Source organism: Alexandromys fortis, unplaced genomic scaffold (assembly GCF_014885135.2).
Source record: "Alexandromys fortis isolate MF-2015 unplaced genomic scaffold, M_Fortis_MF-2015_v1.1 scaffold_47, whole genome shotgun sequence".
NCBI lineage: Eukaryota > Metazoa > Chordata > Mammalia > Rodentia > Cricetidae > Alexandromys > Alexandromys fortis.
The window spans coordinates 5196535-5218304 of NW_026067957.1; the positions used below are offsets into that span (position 1 = coordinate 5196535).

Genomic DNA, 21770 nt, shown 5'->3' on the forward strand with positions numbered 1-21770 from the left:
AAAAAAACAAAAAAACAAAAAAAAAAAACAAAAAAAAAAAAAAAAAAAAAAAAAAAAAAAAAAAAAAAAAAAAAAAAAAAAAAAAAAAGAATGCTCTTGAGGAGCTGGAGAAATGGCTCAGAGGTTAAAAGCCCTGGCTGGTCTTCCAGAGAACCCTTTTTCGATTCCTAGCACCCATATGTCAGCTCACAAACAGCTTAAACTTCAGTCCCATATGGTCTGGTGCTATCTTCTGGTCTCTTCAGATACTGCATGCCCATGGTGCCCAGACATAAACATGGGCAAAACACTCACACATGTAAACATTACCTGTTTTTTGTTTTTATCTTTTAAAAAAATGCCTCCTTAAATTTGATCTAGCTCAGGGCTGATGGTATTTAGAATCTATGAAGAATATCAGTAGAGCGGACATGTGTAGTGTCTGTGTGACAGACCAAAACATTCCTAAGAACTGTACCACACACTCCTGGAGTAGGTAGACTGGTTTGATCTGGGAAGGTGTCACTCCAAGGGTTGGCCAGTTGGGTCTAAGACTCACCGAACCTGCTCCATCACTACCCTATATCTTAAAAGATTAGGAGACTGAAGAGCTGGGTGGATAGCTCAGTCAAAAAAGTACATGAAAGGGCTGGAAAGATGGCTCAGTGGTTAACAGCGCTGCCTGCTCTTCCAAAGGTCCTGAGTTCAATTCCCGGCAACCACATGGTGGCTCACAACCATCTGTAATGAGGGCTGGTGTCCTTTTCTGGCCTGCAGACATACACACAGACAGAATATTGTATACATAATAAATAAATAAATATTTTTTAAAAAGTACATGAAAGTGTGATGCTCCAGCATCCAAATAAGAAGCCAGGCATGAGTATGTCCTGCAGTCTCAGCAAGGATGATGTCTTCATTACTGTCCTATTGCTGTGAAGACACTGTCACCAAGGGTACGTACAGAAAAACAGCATGTAAATGGGGGCTTGCTCACAGTCTCAGAAATCTAGTCCATGATCATCACAGTGGAGAGACTGAGGTGACAGGCAGGCAGGCAGGCACAGCCATGGAGCAGTAGCTGAGAGTTCACATCCTGAATTTGCAGGCAGGCAGAGATAGTGAGACTAGATCTGGTGTGAGCTTTTGAAATCTTAAGCTCATCCCCAGTGACACACCTCCTCCAAAACCACACCTCCTAATCCTTCCTAAACAGGTCCACCAACCGGGACTCAAATATATGAGCCTATGGGGGCCATTTTCAGTCAAACCACCATAGGGGAGATAGAGACAAAGGGGATGCCTGGGGCTTCTGGCCAGGTAGGCCAGAATTAATCTGCTAGTTCCAGCTCCCAGTGAGAGCTTTTCTCTGAAGTTGAGATAAATGGCTCCTGAAGACCAACACTCAAGGTTGTCCTCTAGCTCTTGTGTGCACACACATATGTGCCCATGTGCACACACACACATACACACAAATTTATACACACAAACAAAAAAGAACTAAGAGCCTGAAATTGGTAAAGGAAATTAAGTTTATTTACAGTTTGACCAAACCAGGAAGAGAGACTCCTAGTTTCTCTCCACTTCCTCCGCAGCAGCATTACAGCTCTATAGGAAAGATGAAATAAATAAGTCAGGAAATATGCAATGTGGAGTTGTCAGAGCCCTGTGGAATGTCTTCCTGGGAAACAAGTTCCTCTAGCTAGCTGGTGCCAGGACTTCAGTCTTTCCCTTCCCCCAGCATGGGATTCCTGGGGAAATTTTAATTATCTGGAGTCCATTGTTTCAATAGCCTGATAGCCAAAGGGGAGGGCATAAGTGTCTCCTTCTGACCAGCTCCTCTCCTGCCATAGCTGGGACAGCACCACAACGGGCTGGACTAGCAGCTGCCTGACGTTAGGATGAAGTCCTGCCCAGTTGTTCATCAGGACTACCTGGAGGGTTTATCTCCGTCCAGAACTTGCTTCTCTGGAGCTGATTGCCTAATCTTGGAGCCCAAGATCTCAAAACAAAGGCTGGAAAGCAAGCAATCAGTTTCCAAAGACTCAAATACCATAGGCTGGATGGCTTTTTTTTCTTTTTAAATTTGGGTGGGGACAACCTTTTGAAAATTTGAATGAAAAAGTCAGTCCTCTTAATTTAAATTCAAATTCTCTTTTCCTTGCTTAATGTCAAAGAAGATTTGAGACAGATGAAGCATTCATCCCCCCCCCCATGCTTTATCATGCTTTCAACCTGTTTTGAAGATGGTGACGGTGTCAAGACCTGCAGCTCAGTGGATTCCTTACAAGGCCACCATGCACCTTGGAAACCATACAAAAACAAAGACATCATTAAGAAGTCTTTTCTACTGGTGTAAAAAGTGTGAACTGCTCACCCAGAACTTGGGTCTCTTTGTAGTTTACCCGTGTCCCTTTTAAGACTTGAAAAGCTGCTTTTATCTAGTGTAAGCCTCATCCACTGGAGCCCAGGGACAGGATCTTGAGCCCTCATTGAAGTGACAGCCATCCACCTGCAGAGCAGCAGTGCTTTTGGTCTTGGGCTTTGTGGTCAGGGATAACAGGATCACCCACAGGATCTGCCCACAGGGTGAATCCAGGAGAACTCAAAGGCCGTGTACTAATAGTCTGATGAAATTCTCCCTGCAGCAACTTGTGACAGGGCATGGGGATTTTCTCCAGTGTCATCACACCCCAGCAGGGGGGATGGTGTCCTCCAGGTGCAGGTGTTCTCAGCTGTCCTTTACCTGTTGTCTCCCCGTGTCACAGCCAGCCAAGAAAGCAGACGACAGGCTCATCTCTATTACGCTATTACCCGGGGAATTACCAAGTGGTTGCCTAGCAACTCCCGTAGAGCAATCAACACGGTCTCGGTTGTGGTAATATGGAGTGGTTGGCTTTCCTCTCAAGAACATTTGCATATTTCTCTTGGGTCTCTGGGAAAAAAAAATAGGTATGTCTCTCCCCAGCTCCGAAGCTATTTAAATGATCTTTGTCTTGCTTTTCCTTCGGCATTCACGCTAGGGTGGTTCATTATCACAATAATGACAACTATTTGCTCTGATTTTTAACACAACAAATGCTCCAATTCAATTCAATTCAGTAAATGCTTCCCATGTTCCACAAGGCACTCTACACACTATAAAGAATTCTGAGGATGAACAAGTGTGGCCCCTGTTCTTAGCCAACTCGAAATTTCGTGTAGATAGGTGGGGAGCACAGCATAATGGTAGAGCATTTACCCAGCACACACAAAACCCAGGGCGTGGTCCCCCGCCCCGGAGGTGGCGGGAAATAATGAATATAATTGCTTCCATCTTTGATATGTATAGAAATTACTTGTTTACATGTGTGAAACAAATGTGTATATGCGATAGAAAGGTATTTTTATTTAGGATAATTCCTTTGTGTTTGATCAAAGGATGGTTTTTTTTTCGCTTTTATAGATTCCTGCCTTTCTAACTTCCAGCTGCAATCAGTTCAAAAAGCTGTAATCAGTTCAAAATCACTTTTAAGACCCAGCTCCTATTGGAATCTAAATAATTAGCAGCTCTTAAAAGGCTCTTGTAGGAACGTGTCGCAGCCGCTGTCTGATAGGCTGGCGCAGCCCAGCACCAGCCTGTACTGCAGTCTTTCAGCGTAATTGCTGCTGCGGTGCTCAGAGCCCGCACCTCTATTTTACACATTGAAGTTTAAAGGAGCCTCTTCCCTACCTTTCTTTGTCTGCTTTGGAGCAATGTGACTGCCTCTTTGATCCTTTCTAACTCAGACCGACAGGGAGAAACAGAGGGAGGGCTGTACGCCATCATCAACGAGGTGGCGACCCAGGAGTCCACCATCTGCATCCATGCCCCTTGGGCAACCAGAGATCAACCAGGGATGCAGAAATCTGCCATGAAGGGATGGGGACCTTGATACCATGCCCAGAGAGTCTGTCTGGACCAAAGGAGTAAAGAATGACTCAGATTGAATCCGTGTGCTCTTCTGGAAAATATAAGGGTTTGCAAAGCAAGTCTACCAACTGTCAATGAGAAGATAACTAAAGGCTTAGTGTCAAAGTTAGGAAAAGAGCCTGAGGCTGGAGAGACGGCTAAGAGGTTAGGAACACTTGCTGATCCTGCAGAGGACCTGGATTCGCTCCCCAGCACCCACATCTCCCTCAAAAACAAAAACAAAAAGCAATGGTAATGGCTCCTGCTGTCGAGCTGACAGCCTCAGTTCCATCCCCTGAACCAATCTCAGGATACACGGGGGGGGGGGGGGGGGGGGGGGGGGGGGGGGGGGGGGGGGGGGGGGGGGGGGGGGCAGAAAATCAAAGCACAGAGTCGTCCTTTAACCTCCACTGCGTGCTATGGCATGTTGCCCATCCCCCAAGACAAGTAAATAAACTAAAAAAAAAATGTTGAAGTGGACCTGGGACAGACACTCTGCTGCCCTTTGATGCCGGCAACCCCTTCACGGCTGTAATCTATATCCCGTATCCACCATTTATTCAGTGCGTCTTCTCCTTCTTCAGCTGAAATAGCAAAAATTTTGCCTCAGAAGCCTATATCCAATCCTATCTGATTCATTGTCCCTAACACAGAACAAAAACCTATTTTCTTTCCATTCAGAAGCTCTGCAGCTAGACTTTCTCTAGTTGCTGCTGTGGGGACAGAGAGATCCCTCGTGTTTTTAACTAAAGAGCCCTCCAAGAAGTGGGGGGATGGGCAATCAACTAGTGGGGGGGATGGACTGCCCCGATGCTGTTCTGTAAGTTTTATCTATTTACTTTTAAAATTATTTTTATTTTATTCTTTTTTTTTAACCTATGCACCGTGTGAGTGTGTGTGCCCGGCGCCCTGGAAGGTCAGAAGAGGGTATAGGATCCCCTGGATCTGGAGTTGCAGGTGGTTGAGAGTGGTCACGCAGGTGCTGGGAATCAAACCCAGTCCCCTGGAAGAGAAGCCTGTGCTCTTAACTACTGACTCATCTCTCTAGTCCCTATTTATTTATTCTAAGTTTATATTTTGAGATAGGGTCTTATGTAATCCACCACACTGGCCCTAAACTCCCTCTCTAGCTGAAGTTGACCTTGAACATCTGTCTGATCCTCCTGGAATGCCTGTGGTGCTGGAGAGCAAACCCAGGGCTTCCAGAACTCAAGACCTGTGCTCTACCCTCTATACTCCAAGCCCCTTTTGGTTTCAGGGTTAGGTTGAATGAACCCAAGGCCTTCTTTGTAGCCTTGTGCAAGTGACAAGTATGCACATTACCAGGGAGCCCATGGCATTTTTCATGGTGTCATTGCTAAAGACAGAATTTTATTATGACCCGCCTATAGAAGAAAGAAGGCCTGGTATCTTAGAATGCCGAACTTCAACATCCCGTTTGTACCCCTCTGTGTCCCAGCCTACACATTATTAGCCTCTCTGGAAGGTCTCCTTGTCATGCTGTTTCTGGAAAGCTCTCAAGGGCTCAGGAGCAAACCAACTATGTTCTTCTACTTCAGCTTCTCCGCTGGTGACCTGACATTTGTAAACCCTGTAAAAAGGAACGCCTTTGTAAGAACATCGTCTCTCTGCTGGGAACAAATATTCTCTCCCCTCTCTGCTAAGGCCACCGTAGGTCAGCAAGTTGCCAGAGAGGAAGGCAGGAAGAGGCAAGGACCCTCTCACTGAGTGTGTACATTTTCTTTTCTTAGAATATTATCATCTTATTTCTTTGTGTATTTATTTAGAGAAAGGGTCTTTCTAAGTCATCCTAGCTGTCCTGGAACTCCCTATATCGACCAGGCTGGACTGGAATTCACGGAGATTCTCCTGCCTCTGCCTTCCATGTGCTCGACTCAAAGGGATATACTACCCTTTTACACACTGTAGTGTACTCCTTAATTAGTTGGACCTCACACACACTGGTGGTGTACTTTCTTAACTAGTTAGACTTGATGAACTTAATCCCAGCACTCAGAAGGTAGACAGGCAGATCTCTGTGAGTTTGAGGTCAGCCTGGTCTACATAACAAGTTCCAGGCCATCTAGGCCTGCATAGTGAGACCCTGCCTCAAAAGGCCCAAAAGAAACAAAGCAGGGCTGAAGAGATGGCTCAGTGGTTAAATGCATTGCCTGCTCTTCCAAAGGTACTGAGTTCAATTCCCAGCAACCACATGGTGGTCCACAACCATCTGTAATGAGGTCTGCTGCCCTCTTCTGGTCTGCAGACACACACAGACAGAATATTGTATACATAATAAATAATTCTTTTTTAAAAGAAACAAAGCAAAACTGCTTGTGCTGTGGGACAATGGTCTGTACCCTGTCACTTGTATTTTAAACAAACGCTGATTGGCCAGTAGCCAAGCAGGAAGTATAGGCGGGGCAACGAGAATTCTGGGAAGAGGGAAGTTTCAGTCTGCAGTCCTCACACAGAGGAAGCCAGACACAGAGCAAGCAAGATGCGACTGCCTCGCTGAAAACGGTACCAAGCCACGTGGCTAACACAGACAAGAATTATGGGCTAATATAAGTTATAAGAGTTAATAAGAAGTGTGAACTAATATGCCAATCAGTTTATAATTAACATAGAGCTCTGTGTGATTGAACGACTGCCTGAAGGGGCAGGATTGGGTGGGACAGAAACCTCTGTCTCTGTCTACATGCTAGTGATTTTACTTGCTCAAAATCTTACACAGTTCCCCTCCTTTTCTCACTCCAGCTTTTCCCTTACTGGGGCTAGAAGCGAGCTGTGCAGGCTAGGATGGAGGGTGGTGGACAGGTGATTAATTCCTCCCGTTGCTCTTCTCTTCTTCCCAGGGAACCTAGCACTTAAACAACTCCAATAAAACTCAAACCTTTCCTCTACCCACAAAAAAGGAGCAAGAGTAAGCCAGTCAGTACAAATGATTGCTACTATTTAGACCAGTTGAGAAGGCTGGTGACATTCTGGAAATCCCATTCCAGCATCCATAAAACCTAGGCATGTTAGAGGTTCCTTGTATAACTTTAAGATGGGACCCGAGAAACTTCTCAGTGCTTAAGAGCACTTACTAGTCATTCAGAGGACATGAGTTCAGAACCCAGGTCCCACGTAGGGAAGTTCACAAATGTCTGTAATTCCACCTCTGTAGGATCTGGCCTCCAAGAGTGCCCGCATGCACGTGACATACATTCCTACAGACATATACATACATAAACACAAGCTCATGAATAAACAAATGCTAAAAATAAAGTTTTTTTTTTTTTTTAAGCTTTAAATGGAGGGTTGGAGAGATGGCTCAGCAGTTAAGAGTACTGGTTGTTATTCCAGAGAAATTAAATCTGGTTCTTCGTACCCATATGGCGACTCGTGACTTTTTTGTAACTCCAAACCTAGGGGATCCAATCAAGGGCAATGCATGTACGTAGTAAACAGTCATACATGTAGTAAGAATAACCATACACAGAAAAAAATAGGAATAAAGGTTAAGGACTGGAGAGTTGGCTCAGAGGTTAAGAGGACTGGCTGTTATTCTTGAAGTCTTGAGTTCAAGTTCCAGCAGCCACATGGTAGCTCACAACCATCTGTAATGAGATCTGGCGCTCTCTTCTGGCCTGCAGGGATACATGCAGGCAGAATACTACATATGTAATAAATGAATCTTTAAATTAAACATTTATTTTAACTTAAAGACGATGTGGCCATTTGTGGTGGTGCACGCCAGTAGGATTTGCTGAAGGAGGCAGAGGCAGGAGGATCACGAGTTCGAGGCCAGCCTGGGTTACACATTTTTATAAAAAAAAAAAACAAAAAAAAAAGACGATGTCAAGTGTTAGTTTAACTTAAAGATGATGTGTTAGGCATAGAGGTGACATCCCAGCACTCAGGAGGATGAGAAGCTCAAGGCCAGCCTCTGCTATATGAGACATTGTCTAACAACAACCTATGTGAAGTATACAACCCCACTCCTTTGTTTTGTTTTTCTTTGCTTTGCTTTGCTGGTTTTTGTTGTTGTTTTGTTTCTCAAGACAGGGTTTCTCTGTGTAGCTCTTGGTGTCCTGGAACTTGCTCTGTAGACCAGGCTGGCCTTGAACTCGTGATCCGCCTGCCTCTGCTGGAATCAAAGGCAGGTGCCACCCCCATCGCCACCCCACTCTTCAGTGCTCCTCTTGGAAGGTGGACCTCATGAAACTCAGTTGGTAGAGTACTTGCCTGGCCTGTGGGAAGCTCTAGGTTTGGTCCCAGTACCAGCATAGAACTGGATATGACAGCCCGCTCCTATAATCCCAACACCCGAAGGGAGAGGCGGGAGGACCAGAAGTTAAATTATCCTCAGCTACAGCTATAGAGCGATGTCAAGGTCAGTTTAGAATACGTGAAACCCTGCCTCAAAACAAAATTTTAAAATAGTGGTGATAATTTAAAACAAAGAGGTTTTCTAATAGACATTAGGGTAGGGAAGAGCCACTTCACGGGGACCCCGAGAGGTCGAGAGGTGCTTTCCCATGAGCATGGCGGTGGTGGAGCTCCAAGTGTAATGCCACCCTCCTGTTGTTCTTGTGCCGCAAGAATTTTCTCCGTAGAAACACCCACTCCCAGCCCCAGAAAAGAAGCCAACACAAAGCCAGCTATTTCTATCCCGAAAACACAAACGACAAAGAAAGAAATGTTATCGCCCTGAAAGCAACTGTCAGAGTGTGACGGACCACGCACGCGAGTACGCTAGACGGCAGGCAAGGTGGGCAGGAGCTACGTCCGATGGCAGGAGACTATCAGGCCTGCTTCCTACAAGCTGGGCTCCTGTTATGACAGCCTCTATCCGCCGTGGCAAAACACCTGAAGTAAAGAGAGGAAAGGGTGCGGTGACAGGTGGTTTTAATTCTTTTTTCTTTGTTTTCAAGACAGGGTTTCTCTGTGTAGTCCTGGACCTCCCTCTGTAGACCAGACTATGTTCTTTTTTTTTTTTTTTTTTTTTTTTTTTTTTTTTTTTTTTTTTTTTTTTTTGGTTTTTCGAGACAGGGTTTCTCTGTGGCTTTGGAACCTGTCCTGGAACTAGCTCTGTAGACCAGGCTGGTCTCGAACTCACAGAGATCCGCCTGCCTGTGCCTCCAGTGTGCTGGGATTAAAGGCGTGCGCCACCATCGCCCGGCCCAGACTATGTTCTTATACAAAACAAAGAAACAAACAAAGACAAGAATAGTGGCACACACTTTTAACACCAGAACTCTTGAGTCACTGTGAGTTCAAGGCCAGCCTGAGCTACCTACAAAGAGAGACCCTGTCTCAAAAAAAAAAAAAGGAAGAAAAAATGTGAAATGGGCTACCCTGAGAAACAGTTCAAAACAGTTCAATTCCCAGAACCCACATTAAAAAAAAAGTTAGATAGCCTAGAATGCTCACAGGTTCAGAAGCAAGAAACAAGAGAGGTCCAGCTTCAGTGAGGTAGAAGGCAAGACCCACCTCCTGAGAGTTGTCCTCTGACTTCTACACATACTCACACACATGCACACACACACGCACACACATATCATATATACCCACCATATACATACACACACACATACCATACATCATACACACAAATAATTTTATTAGATAAAACTGAGAGATGGCTCAACAGTGAAAAGTGCATGCTGCTTTTGCCAAGGGTCCAGTTTCGGGTCACAGAACCCTTACCGCACTCAGCACCACACAGCCTGACTCTCCCAGGCCACCTTTCGTCTTGGAATCATTACTATGCAACCTCTAACAATATCATCCTTCCTAGCAGGACCTTAGGTGATAGAACACTTTAAAAAGTATGTCACTAAAAGTCTTGGGGTCACCCCCCCCACACACACACACACAAGCTGCAGACGTACTTCAAGTTTTGTTCTGGTACCTTCTTGATCTTACTAGAAGGATCCAACATGTTTGGGACGTGACAAACACTAAAACCACGCAAGCCCTAACACAGAGAGAGAGAGAGAGCTCCCTCTAAGCCCCAAACCCATTCTCTATTGGAATAAACATTATCACAACCAAAGAGCTCAGCCTATCATCCTAAATGGTTATGACTTCAGCGTTAAAAAAATATTTCCTGGCATAACTGGTTTCCAAACCTAGCAGCCAAGGCAGCCCTAGCCTAGGCAGCCTAGCTCTAGACTGGGTAACGATTAACATTAGAGGAGTAGGTGGATTGGTGCCTTTCTCTCCTCTAAGTACTGGTTTTGAGAAAAAGATTTTGATGCTACCTTGTATGGTCCCATTATCTGCCTCTTCCCATTCAGAACTCTCTGCCTTTGCTATTACTTTTTTTTTTTTTTTTTTTTTTTAAGGTCTTGTGTACCTCTAAGCAGCTGAGGTTGGCCCTCAATGACTCATCCTCTTGCCTCTGCCTCCTCCCAAGGGTTGAACCACAGTACATGGTTTCGGTTTTTGGGTTTTGTTTTTGTTTTCTACGGATTGAACCAAGGATCTCATGCACGTCATTTAAGTGCTCTTCCAGCTCAGCTGTAACCCCGGCTCCTTTTGCTCTTTGTGTACAGCGTGTGTGCCTGGCCATCTGGCAACCCCTTGTTCACCCATTCACGTGTTCTCTGCTGGCTTTGTTTATGGTTTTCCTGGCTGGGTGCGGGGGAAGCGGTATAAGCTCCCACGTCCCTCAGGCTGGCCATGTGGGCGCTCACCCTCCCCTTCGGGCCCCTCTCATCTCCTTTATTCCACATATTTGACACATGAGGCAGTTTCCGCTTGCAAAGCACAGCCAGTCCCCTGATTGATTCCAGCACCGGGAATGCCCAGGACAGAGGCAATAAAGTGTGTGACTGGCGAGGACTTCTCACTGAATATCTGAAGGACAGGGTGGCCCCAGATGGAAGATGTGTCTCTGAATGGACTGGAACGTGGGGGCTCTTTAGCAATGAAAATGGACCAGACTGTGACCTGAAAAGCCATGAGACAGACCTGTGTGGAAAACAACCCAACAACTCCCTCTCCGCCTGGGAGAAGAAACTAGCAAACGGCTTTTAGTTCAAACCCGAAGTGCTTTGGTACATTGTTACTTGTTCAACATCCCTCTTTCAGCATTAGCTTTGGCCAAAGAAAGTCTGTTATGGTTTAAGTAAAATGCTGCAGGTCCCCGAGTGACCGCAGTGGGCAGCGGGCCATGAGACCATGCCACAGGTCCCTGAGTGGCAGCAGGCAGTGGGTCCAAGACCACGGTGGGCCATGAAGGCAGCCGGGTCCCAGGCAGGAAGCCACGTGGTGGGTGAGAGAGATGGATAGGCATGCCATGCAGAGTGAAGCTGGATATGTATTTAGTGGGTTATGGAAGGGAAGGGGAGAAGGGGGAAGAGCAGAGAGATAGAAACAGAGAGGGGGAAGGGAAGAAGTGGGGAGAAGGGAGAGACAGAAGCTGCCTCTTAGAGAAAGAGAGAGGCGGGGGAGGGAGGAAAAAGAAGAGACTAAGGCTGGAAGCTGAAGATTAGCTTGCCTCTGCAGATGGGGGAGGGGGTAGGGGGTGGGGCGTGGCTTGTCTCTTAAAGGGACAGGACAAACCATTAAAAAGTCTCTGGACTGCATGTGGGCTCTCTATTAAAAGGACGTAGAGGGCTGGAGAGGTGGCTCAGAGGTTAAGAGCACTGACTGTTCTTCCAAAGGTCCTGAGTTCAATTCCCAGCAACCACATGGTGGCTCACAACCATCCGTACGGAGATCTGGTGCCCTGCTCTGGCGTGCGGCATACATCGAGGCAGAATGTTGTATACATAATAAATAAATAAATCTTAAAAAAAAATAAATAAAAGGACGTAGAGTAGAACACACCACTTTTGCAGGAAATACAATGGCCGGGATATAGACAAAGCCTTGGTAACGACCAATGTTATGAAACACAGGCACAGAAAGACCTAAATAGGACCTTGGTGTGGTTCTCCTAAAGGAACAATTGCTGTGAGATACTTGATTACACTATGCAGAGATGTGTCACTGTGATTGGTTTAATCAAGAGCTAAGCAGCCAATAGATAGGCAGGGAAAATAGGTGGGACTTCCAGGCAAAGAGAGGAACTGGGGATGAATCTAGGCACACAGAGGAGAACCAGGAGAGGCAGAATAAGTTGGAGGTGCAGAATGAAAGAAAGGTAAAAAGCCACGTGGTAGAACAACGATTTAAAAACATGGATCAATTTCTGATATGAGAACTGGTTAGGAATAAGCCTAAGCTATAGGCCAAGCTTTCCTAATTAATAAGAAGTCTCCATGTCATTATTTGGGAGCTGGCTGGTGGGGCAGAGAAAGACTCCTTATGAACAATAGCATGTACAAGGGTATTTAGCTAACAAGGAGAAGAGTTGCTATTGTTTTCATTGTAGGAGCGATGAAATGACCAAAATATGGATTCTGGATTGAAATAGAAAGAAATAGTATCAGGCCACTAGGAAGAATCTTCTTATGCATTTACTGTATCATAAACTAATAAATATGTGCACAGTTCTTCTCTACCCAGTATTCTAAATTTAATTGATAAATAAATTACTATTCCTCACAAGGACCTGTACATTTTATATGTTAATTTTAAATTAATTTATTTATACAAAGAGGAGATTTTTCCATCAAGTCATTTTTAAAAAAAGAATCTTGGACTTGGTACACCAGAATGTGGCCTCTGATGACCTCTGTCTGGCCAATGGTGCCGCACCTCCAAAAAGAATGAGAGGGAAAGTTGGATTTTCAGAATGGATGAAACATACTAACTTAGTGGTTTCTGAAAAGCCTTTCTCACTAGAGGCTGGCAGAAGGTTCTGTTCCATGTGGTCATTCAGAAAACCAGATTTTGTTTTGTTTTGTTTTTGTTTTGTATCTTCTTCTAGGATATATTTCATTTGTATGCCCAAAACTGGGTCTCAGGCAAATTCCCATTCTGATTCAAGGAAAAGATAAAGCAGTCTGGATTAGGCAAACCACTATCTTAAACCGTAGGACTAGAGACAGAAGGTGTGGTGACACGTGCCTTCCTGAGTTCAAGGCCAGCCTGGTCTACAGAGTGGGTTCCAGGACAGCCATGGCTACACAGAGAAACCCTGCCTTGAAAACAAACAAACAAGCACACCCCCCCCCCCCAAGCCTTCTCTTTTGCTCATACAGTGTAATGAAGTTACATGGTCACATCTCTGGCAAGGAGGCCAGAGACCCCTATCCTCTGAAGGACAACTACTGACCCCACTATAAATACGCACCTGCAGGGGCTGGAGAGATGGCTCATGGGTAAAAAGCACTGGCTGCTCTCCCAGAGAACCTGGTTTCAATCCCCTGCACCCACAGGACAGCTCACAACCAACTGAAACTGTAGCCCCAGGGGATTTGTTCTTCTGGCCTGTGCAGGAACCAGGAATGCCTGCAGTGCACAGACCTTCAGGCAGGCAAAACACTCATACACATAAACATAAATAAAATTATATATGTATACATATATAATGTATATGTGTGTCTTGTGTGTCTGTATGTACACACACGTGTACATGGTGGCCAGAGGGCCACCTCCCTATCACTTCTTCTTCAGCACACATATACCTGTTTTTTTGAGACGAAGTCTCCTTCTGGGACCTGGAGAGCCTGATTAGACTAGGCTGCAGTGGACCCCAAATGCCCCCGTCTCTCCCTCTCTATCCCTGAGAGCACATACCCAGCTTCATTTCCCCCCTCCCCCCCATGGATTCTGAGACTCCAAGTCAAGTCCGCCTGTGGGCAAGACAAGACAGAGCTATCTGTTGCTCCAGCCTCCCCCCCTCCTCTTTGTTTGTTTGCTTGGTTTGTTTGTTGGCTGAGGCTCACGCCTAACCCAGGCTAGCTTGGAATTTACTGTGCAACCAACAACGACCTTGAACACTTGGTTCTTCTGCCTCCACCTCCTCCTGCGTGTTGGGATTTCCAGGAACCATTGCACCCAGTTTCTGTAATACCGAGAGGATCAGACAGGGCTTTTACTAGGCAGGCACAGGCACTCAACCAGCCCACTACATTCCCAGCTCTAAAGCCTGGAATTCACTCTGTAGACCAGGCTGGCCTCGATAAAGCCTGTCTCTTTAAGAACAGAGTTTGTCCTCAGCTTGGTGTTGGTGCGAGGACAGTGAGGAGGGGAAGACTAAGAGCCAGCCAATTGCTTTCCAACAGCTAACCAGACTTTTAAAGGACTCATCAGATCACAGCTCTATTACCCTGGGGACATTTGCATTGGAAGAACTGTCCCCACATTCCCTCCTGCCTCCACCCCCCCACCCCCCACCCCCATCTAGTTGACTTGCTCTGAGCTTTCCAGAAAAAGAGCTTTTGTTCCCAGGCAGAGGAGCTTCTTGTCCTCCGGCCAGGGCCCAGCTTCTCCGCTCCCTCCCTCTCCCCGGGTGAAGTCAGGCCAAGGCTGGGTGAAGAGTTCGCAGGGTGTGGGCGTTCTGCGCTGGAACAAGGAGTCCTCTCTCTGTTGTTATACTCCGTGTCATTTCCAGACAGATAGGAAGTAAAAGATAGTAAACACTATTCGGCTCTAGACAGCAGCTGAGAAAGGCTGAGGAACCTCGCATGGAGGTCCCGCAGGTAGGAAATGGGAGGTTCAGGTTTACTGGACAAAGCCTGAGTCTGTGAAACCAGGCCCCATCTCCCCCACATCCCCACCACCACCGTGGCCTGGGACATGACCCAAGGCAACCCCATTGTTTCAGCTCCCCCAGTCGGTGCCAACTGTTGTCTTCCCCTGCCCATGCTTTGGTAAACTCCTTTCAGACCCTAAAATCTACTGTCCCTCAGGAGTTAGAGTGTCCAGGCAAAGACAGTTAAGTGATGCATTCGTCATCCTTCAAAGATAAATCCTCCCCTGCCCCTGTTGAGGCATGGAGCTGGGGGCCACGGGTCTCTAGGATGCAGACATGAAAATCTTTGTCATGAACATCCCTATTTTGTCATGAACACCCCCACTTCAGTTGCTAGTGGCTTTATGGGTCTAAGGTAGGAGAGGAAGAGGAAGAAAAACAACTAGGAAATGGGGACACAGGGCTGTCCTCCCTGGGTGTGGAAGATAATGAACTCTCTTCCCTAGGAGATCCCTGAGCTCTGCAGAACCTTCTATGTGGTTCTCCCCTGAACATCTTTTATTTGCTCTTCCATACACATCAGGAGTCTGGGACTCCACCTAAAGCCAGCATCCCTCCCAACTTCTTCCTGCTGAGACCCCATTGCTCCTCCAGGAGGCCCTGTAAGAGTCTGAAAAGATACCACAGTGGCCCGCTCACCCACGCTCTTCAGAAAGCCTGTGGGAAACACTCACAGGGCCCCTGGGCCAGACCCAAGGAGGCCCACTCCAGGAACAGACCCATGGGAGTCTGGGCTCTTAATGGCGCTGTGGATGAGGGCTCTGGGACTGCAAAGCTCTCGGGTGCACAGCTTTCAGAACACCTCTGGCTTTTCCTTTCTTGCTGCTTTTGTCGCCGCGCTGAAACACCACAACCCACGCAACTTATAAAAGTCTTAGTTTGGGGCTTTTGGTTTTATAATGTTAGAGTCCATGGCCACCATGCTGAGGAGAATGGCAGCAGGCAGACAGGCATAGTGTAGGAGCAATGGCTGAGAGCTCACGTCTCGAGACACAACCAATCACAAGGCAGAGAAAGAGAGAGCTACCAGGGAATGGCACGCAGATCCCTATGAGTTAGAGGCCAGGCTGGTCTACAAGAGCTAGATCCAGGACAGGCTCCAAAAACTACAGAGAAACCCCGTCTCGAAAAAAACAAAACCTGATGCCTACCTCCACTCACACATCTTTCCCAACAACACCACACCTCCCAATCTCTCTGAAATAGTTTCATTGTCTGGAGACCAGGTATTCAAACCTATGACCCTATGGAGGCCATTCACGTTCAAACCCCCACGGCTCCCATCCCCCACACTCCCCCGAGTATTGGTTTTTGTTTCTTGTATTTTGTTTTATTTTGAGCCAGTACTCACTGTGCAGTCCGGGCTGGCCTGACATTCTCTGTGGAGACCAGGTCGACCTGAACTTCCAGAGGTCGGCCTGCCTCTGCCCCTCAAGTTCGGGGAAAGGTGCTAGCCACCGCCCTGCTTTTTCTTTCTTTCGCTTTCTTTTAACTACACTTTTATTTATTTGGGGAGAGATGTGCACACACTGAGCATGTGGAGGTCAGAGGACAGTTTGGAGGCGTCAGTTCTCTCCTGTGTCGTGGGTCATGAAGAACAAACACGGGCCATTATCCCTGGAAGCCAGAATCCTTAGCTGCTGAGCCGGCTCAATGCACGGTCCCCTTCTATGTGTGCGTGGGTACCTCTGTGTTTGTGTTCGTGTGTATGTAGATGTGTTTGTGCGTGAGAGTGCACTCTACCCTTAGGTCTCATCTGAAAGAATAATTTCTACCTTGTTTTTGTTTTCTTTTTTGAATCAGGGTTTCTCTGTGTAGCCCTGGCCCTCCTGGATCTTGCTCTGTAGACCAAGCTGGCCTCAAATCTACCTTGTTTTTTGAGACAGGGTCTTCCGATGGGACCCAGGTTCAACAGTTAGATTAAGCTGGTTGGCAAACAAGCCCCAGGAATCTCCACCTCCCTAGGACTGTGACTACAATGCATGCCACCTTGCTTCTTTGCTATAATATTTATACCCTGGAGAACAAACTCAGGTCCTCCTACTTACTGACTGAGCTGTCTCCCCAGCCCCCACCCTGTGGTTTTGAGACTGGGTCTCTTACTGGCCAGTGAACCCCCGTGATCCACCCCCTCAGGACATGATTACAAATACAGCCCCACACCTGGCTTTTCCATGTGGGCTCAGGCAATTGAGCTTGGTTCTCATGCTTGTGAGGAAAGTACTTTAATGAACTAAACGGTCTCCCCAGCTCTCCTCTTCACTTCCTTGAGAGTTGAGGTCCCCACGTGCTGTGGTGCTGGCCAATGACTGGAATTCTTATTAGGCAAGAGAGACACACAGGAAGAAAAAAAAAAAACGGACTCAGAGGAGATCATGCGCAAGTCAGGGCAGAGATGGGAGTCACACAGCCACAAATGGACATCTGGGTTACCAGAAACAGCAAGGAAGCTTCTCTCCTGTTTTCCTCATGGGGACTGTGACCCTCCTGAGGGCTTGGCTTCAGAACTCTGGCCTCTAGAGTAATAAGACAGTCCATTCTCTGTTGGTTTACCGCTTCTTCTTCATGGTACTTTGGTCTGACGGCTCTATGAATCCGCTCTAACCATAGAGACGTTGTGGTTTCTCCCTCACTTGCTCTTCAATCACTCCTTCTAGGGGGGTGACTACCATGCCATGAGCCACTCGAGCAGTTCTGGGAGAGGACAGGAAGGGACGGCAGCTTCCTGCCAAGGCTAGCACCAGCTTGTCACTGTGAGCAGTCATCTAGAAGAAGGTCATCCAGTCCTAGACAAGCGTTCAGGTGACATTTTCCCGGTAGTCCCAGGAGAAGTCCTGAAACAGAACAAACACCCCCCCCCACGACATTCCCTGGGTCCTGGCTGACAGAACCCATGAGACAATACAGGATTATGACTGCGTTTAACCTTTGTTACTGTCTGTTGTATTTGAGACAGGGTCTCACTGCAGTTCTGGCTGGCCTGGAACTTGCTGTGTAGACTAGGCTGACCAGGAACTCACAGAGATCTGCCTGCCTCTGTGGCCTTCCAAGTGCTCACCTGGCTTTAACTGCAATTAAATCTTGAGGTGACAAGTTAATATATAACTAATCTGTGACCATAGGTACGGAATCTGTGACACTGGGACCTCAGCCCAGCCTTTATCATCTCTTTTAGAGCCCAGAGTCCAGCACCATTCTCTCTGGACTAGTTTTCCACGTTGGATCCCACAGCTGCAGTACTTAGTGGCCTACCTGGTCATTCACCAGTGTGTACCTTTTGATATATGTACCTCATAGGCTTAAGGGACATACATCCTACAGGTTTATGGGTTTAAAAACTTAGTCATAGGGGGCTGGAGAGATGGCTCAGTGGTTAAGAGCATTGCCTGCTCTTCCAAAGGTCCTGAGTTCAATTCCCGGCAACCACATGGTGGCTCACAACCATCTGTAATGAGGTCTGGTGCCCTCTTCTGGCCTGCAGACATACACACAGACAGAATATTGTATACATAATAAATAAATAAATATTTAAAAAAAAATAAAAAATAAAAACTTAGTCATCAAACACAGGGTGAAAAAGGGGGGAGGAGAGTTATGGAATCTTTAGAATGTAGAACCTACCCAGAAGGAAGTGGGTCACTGGAAGGCAGGCCTTAGAGGTTATAGCTCAGACCTACATCCAGCCAGCCTTCTTTTTAAATATATAATTTATTTTTATTTTCTGTGCATTGGTGTTTTGCCTGAACGTATGTCTGTGTGAGGGTGTCAGGGTCCCTGGAAGTGGAGTTACAGGCAGTTGTGAGCCACTGTGTAGTGTTGTTGTTGTTTGTATTTTACTCTTTTGCAGAACCCACCACACAGCTCCCAAATAAACACACACAGAGCCTTACTATTACTCATAAACGCCCAGCCTCAGCTTGACTTGTTTCTTGTCAGCTTTTTGTTTTGCTTTGGTTTGGTTTGGTTTGGGTTTTTCAAGACAGACTTTCTCTGAGTAGCCCTGGCTGTCCTGGAACTTGCTCTGCAGACCAGGCTGGTCTTGATCTCAGAGATCTACCTGCTTTTCCCTCCCAAGTGCTGGGATTAAAGGTATGCACAGCCACACTCGGTAGTTTCTTCTTTTTAAAAAAATTAAGTGAATGGGCATTTTGCCTGCAAGTCCTGCTATACCACACATGTGTGCAGTGCCCCTGGAGGCCAGAAGAGGGCAAAAGATTCCTTGGACTCAGAGTTACAGAAGATTTGTAGCCAACATGTTGATGCTGAGAATTAATCCCACAATTTGCACAATGGTTGAGCAATCTCTACAGCTCCCCTTAAGTTGTTTCTTATTTGTTATTTAGTCAGGACAACTTGAAAAGTAACGAATAATATAGATTTCAAATACCAGATGCTGCTGTCTTAGAGGATAGACAATGTGTTCATGACCAATGCCAATCATGGCCATACCTTTGCCAGTAGACAGAGATGGGCAAGAAGATGGCATTGCCTTTTGTGGAGGTAGGAAGAAAAACACCAAGGCATTCACAGAAGATGCTTATGACCACGTGACCTCAGAGAGGCAGGAAGAAAATCCAAGCTGGAACTAGCATCTAGACACCCCACTTCTGATCTTCAAGCTGTGCTTCCTTAACTACACAGAGGATGGTTCTTAGTACTGGGGGTCTCTCCAGACACTTCAAGGCTGCTGCGATACTGCTCTTTGGGTAATGGTTTCTATATGGAAAAAGATAGGGCTCAAAATACTAAAGTCTTGTTTCTGCTTTGCCAACCTGCCTAAATAACTCCTTCAGAGATATCTAGAACCAGAAAACCAGCAACTCCTTCCACAGCTCACAAGCCTCATCTCAAACAGGCTATCATGCACTGGTACCCAAAGCCTATCTTTCTTGTGTCAGGGCAGTGCTTCAAGAAGGTTGGGTGAGAACCTGTGACCTTCAGAAATCTGCCAGATGGCTCCTCTCCAGGTGGAACTGCACAAACTGCAGATAAACAAGGCCAGCACTTCCTGAATGCCACTCAGCAGTGAGTGACTTCTCCAGCTGCCGCAGCACCCCCAAGCTTAGAGTGCCTGGTGGACATTTACAGTCTGAGAAAGTGAGGCTCAGGAGTGAGACCCGGGTCACATGGCTAGCAATGGTGAGTAAAGGAGCAGGGACCCAGCCAGGCCTGTTCAACCCTAAAGCCTCTCCCATGTGGTGGGATAACCTTTGTACACTGTGAAGATGTGTCTTTGCCAAGGTGCCTTCTGATTGGCTTAATAAAAAGCTGACCGGCCAATAGCTAGGCAGGAGAGGATAGGCGGGACTTCCAGGCAGAGAGAGGAACAAGGAGGAGTGAGTCTAGTCACTGGCAGAGAATTAGTGAGATGATGCAGACAGCTAAGTCAGAGATACAGAATAGAGGAGAGGTTAAAAAAAAAGCCATGTATATTAACAAAAGCAGCTTAAGCTGAGTTATAAGAGCTAGTCAGGGACAAGCTGAAGCTAAAGAACAAGCTTTCATAATTACTAAGAAGTCTCTGTGTCGTTATTTGTGGGCTGGTGGTCCTGACAAAAAAGTACAACTACACTCTCCTGTGTGTCCACTTTCACTGCCAAAGAGAATCAACCATTCATCAGCACTCTGGGGAATCCAAACCAGTGTATACTGGCTGTCTTTATAGCCCTAGGCTAGCATCTAGTCGAGACCAGAACAGCTCATTTTCTCCCTCACACAAACACAATTGCCAGGGCTGCTATTCAGGCGAATCCCCCTGTTCTCCCTGACCTTCCATGACATTCAGGCACTCAGCATGCTCAGTCTAAGGACACAGGAGCCCTCAGGCAGAGCCTGCTCCTCTGGGTCAGGTGGAACAGGTGTTTTTCTTCTGAGAAATCACAGACTACATTGCAGAGGGGCCTCCTGCCTTCCATAGCACGGGGCTGCCTACAGCAGTCTCTCCCATTCTCCATAATGGCCCAGCAAGGGAGAAAGGGAGTCAGGAGCAGAATCAAGAAAGGGGAAAGAAAGGATGAAAAGCAAAGAGTCGGGGGTATGAGAAGAGGGAGATGTGGTGGGGGAAAGGAAAGGAAAGGAAAGGAAAGGAAAGGAAAGGAAAGGAAAGGAAAGGAAAGGAAAGGAGGAGAGGGGAGGGGAAGGAAAGAAAGGGAAGGGAAGAGAAGAGAAAGGAAGGGAAGAGAAAGGAAGGGAAGAGAAGGGAAGGAAAGAGAAGAGGAGAGGAGAGGAGAGGAGAGGAGAGAAGAGAAGAGAAGAGAAGAGAAGAGAAGAGAAGAGAAAAAAAAGGCTAGAGATGGGTTAGTTGTTGAAAGCCCTGGCTGGTTAAGAGAACTGGCTGCTCTTCTAGAGGTCCTGAGTTCAATTCCCAGCAATCACATCGTGGCTTACAACCATCTCTAATGAGATCTGGTGCCCTCTTCTGGTAGGCAGAACACTGTGTACATAATAAATAACTAAATAAATCTTTTAAAAAAGAGAGAGAGAGACCCAGGCTCAATTTCCAATGCCCACATGATGGCTCAGAGCCATCTCCAGCTCCAGTCCCAAGTGATCTTTCTGGCCTCTGTGGACACCAAGCAGGTATATGCTACACACACACACACACACACACACACACACACACACACACACCATCTACACACATGTAGTAGTATTTTTAAAGGGGGCAAAAGGGCAGGAAGGAACTCAAGCGCCTGCCATCCCAGCACACAGGAGACAGAAGAATTGTGATCTTGAGTCCCGAGCCAGCCTGAGTTGCATGGTAGAACTCTGACTCCGAAGAAAACAAAGAAAATGGAGCCTGACGCCAGCTGCTCCGGTCTGAAACCTAGCTTCCCCTCCCGGACATAGCCCAAATTCTGCATCAGAAAACTGGGGACATGAATAAGTACCTCCCTGGGCTGTTGGGAATGTGAGATGAGGTGGTGCCTGCGAGAATCATAGCAAGAGTAAACAGCCTGTTAAATTTTTATTAACGTCGTGATTACCATCACTCACTATACTAGACTCTTCTATCGGACTGGTATTTGAAAATTTAAACAAAACAGGTGTCTAGCTGAAGGCTGACGACAGGGAGATCTGGCTGGGAGACTGTCTTCTGATTTGGGAGTTTCTCTGCCAGCTCCAAGACAGCTCCCCACGTAAGATGATGAGTGTGATTAATTGCAATCAGCTCCTCTCCCCTTAATGAAGGAAGCTGGATGTCACCCTGAGGCGTCT

At 46.6% G+C, this 21770-nt stretch overlaps 1 long non-coding RNA gene across 2 annotated transcripts; it reads right to left on the bottom strand.

The window, feature by feature from the left end:
• Positions 1-1528: 1528 nt before the first annotated feature.
• Positions 1529-16022, bottom strand: LOC126507777 (uncharacterized). Of its 2 annotated transcripts, XR_007593634.1 has the most exons (4): positions 15904-16022; positions 7003-8767; positions 2215-2914; positions 1530-1587 (listed from the first exon to the last, which is right to left on the bottom strand). It is a non-coding gene; the product is annotated as an uncharacterized lncRNA (long non-coding RNA). The 2 variants fall into 2 exon arrangements; XR_007593633.1 differs by having other exon boundaries at positions 1529-2914.
• Between the last annotated feature and the right edge of the window lie 5748 nt (positions 16023-21770).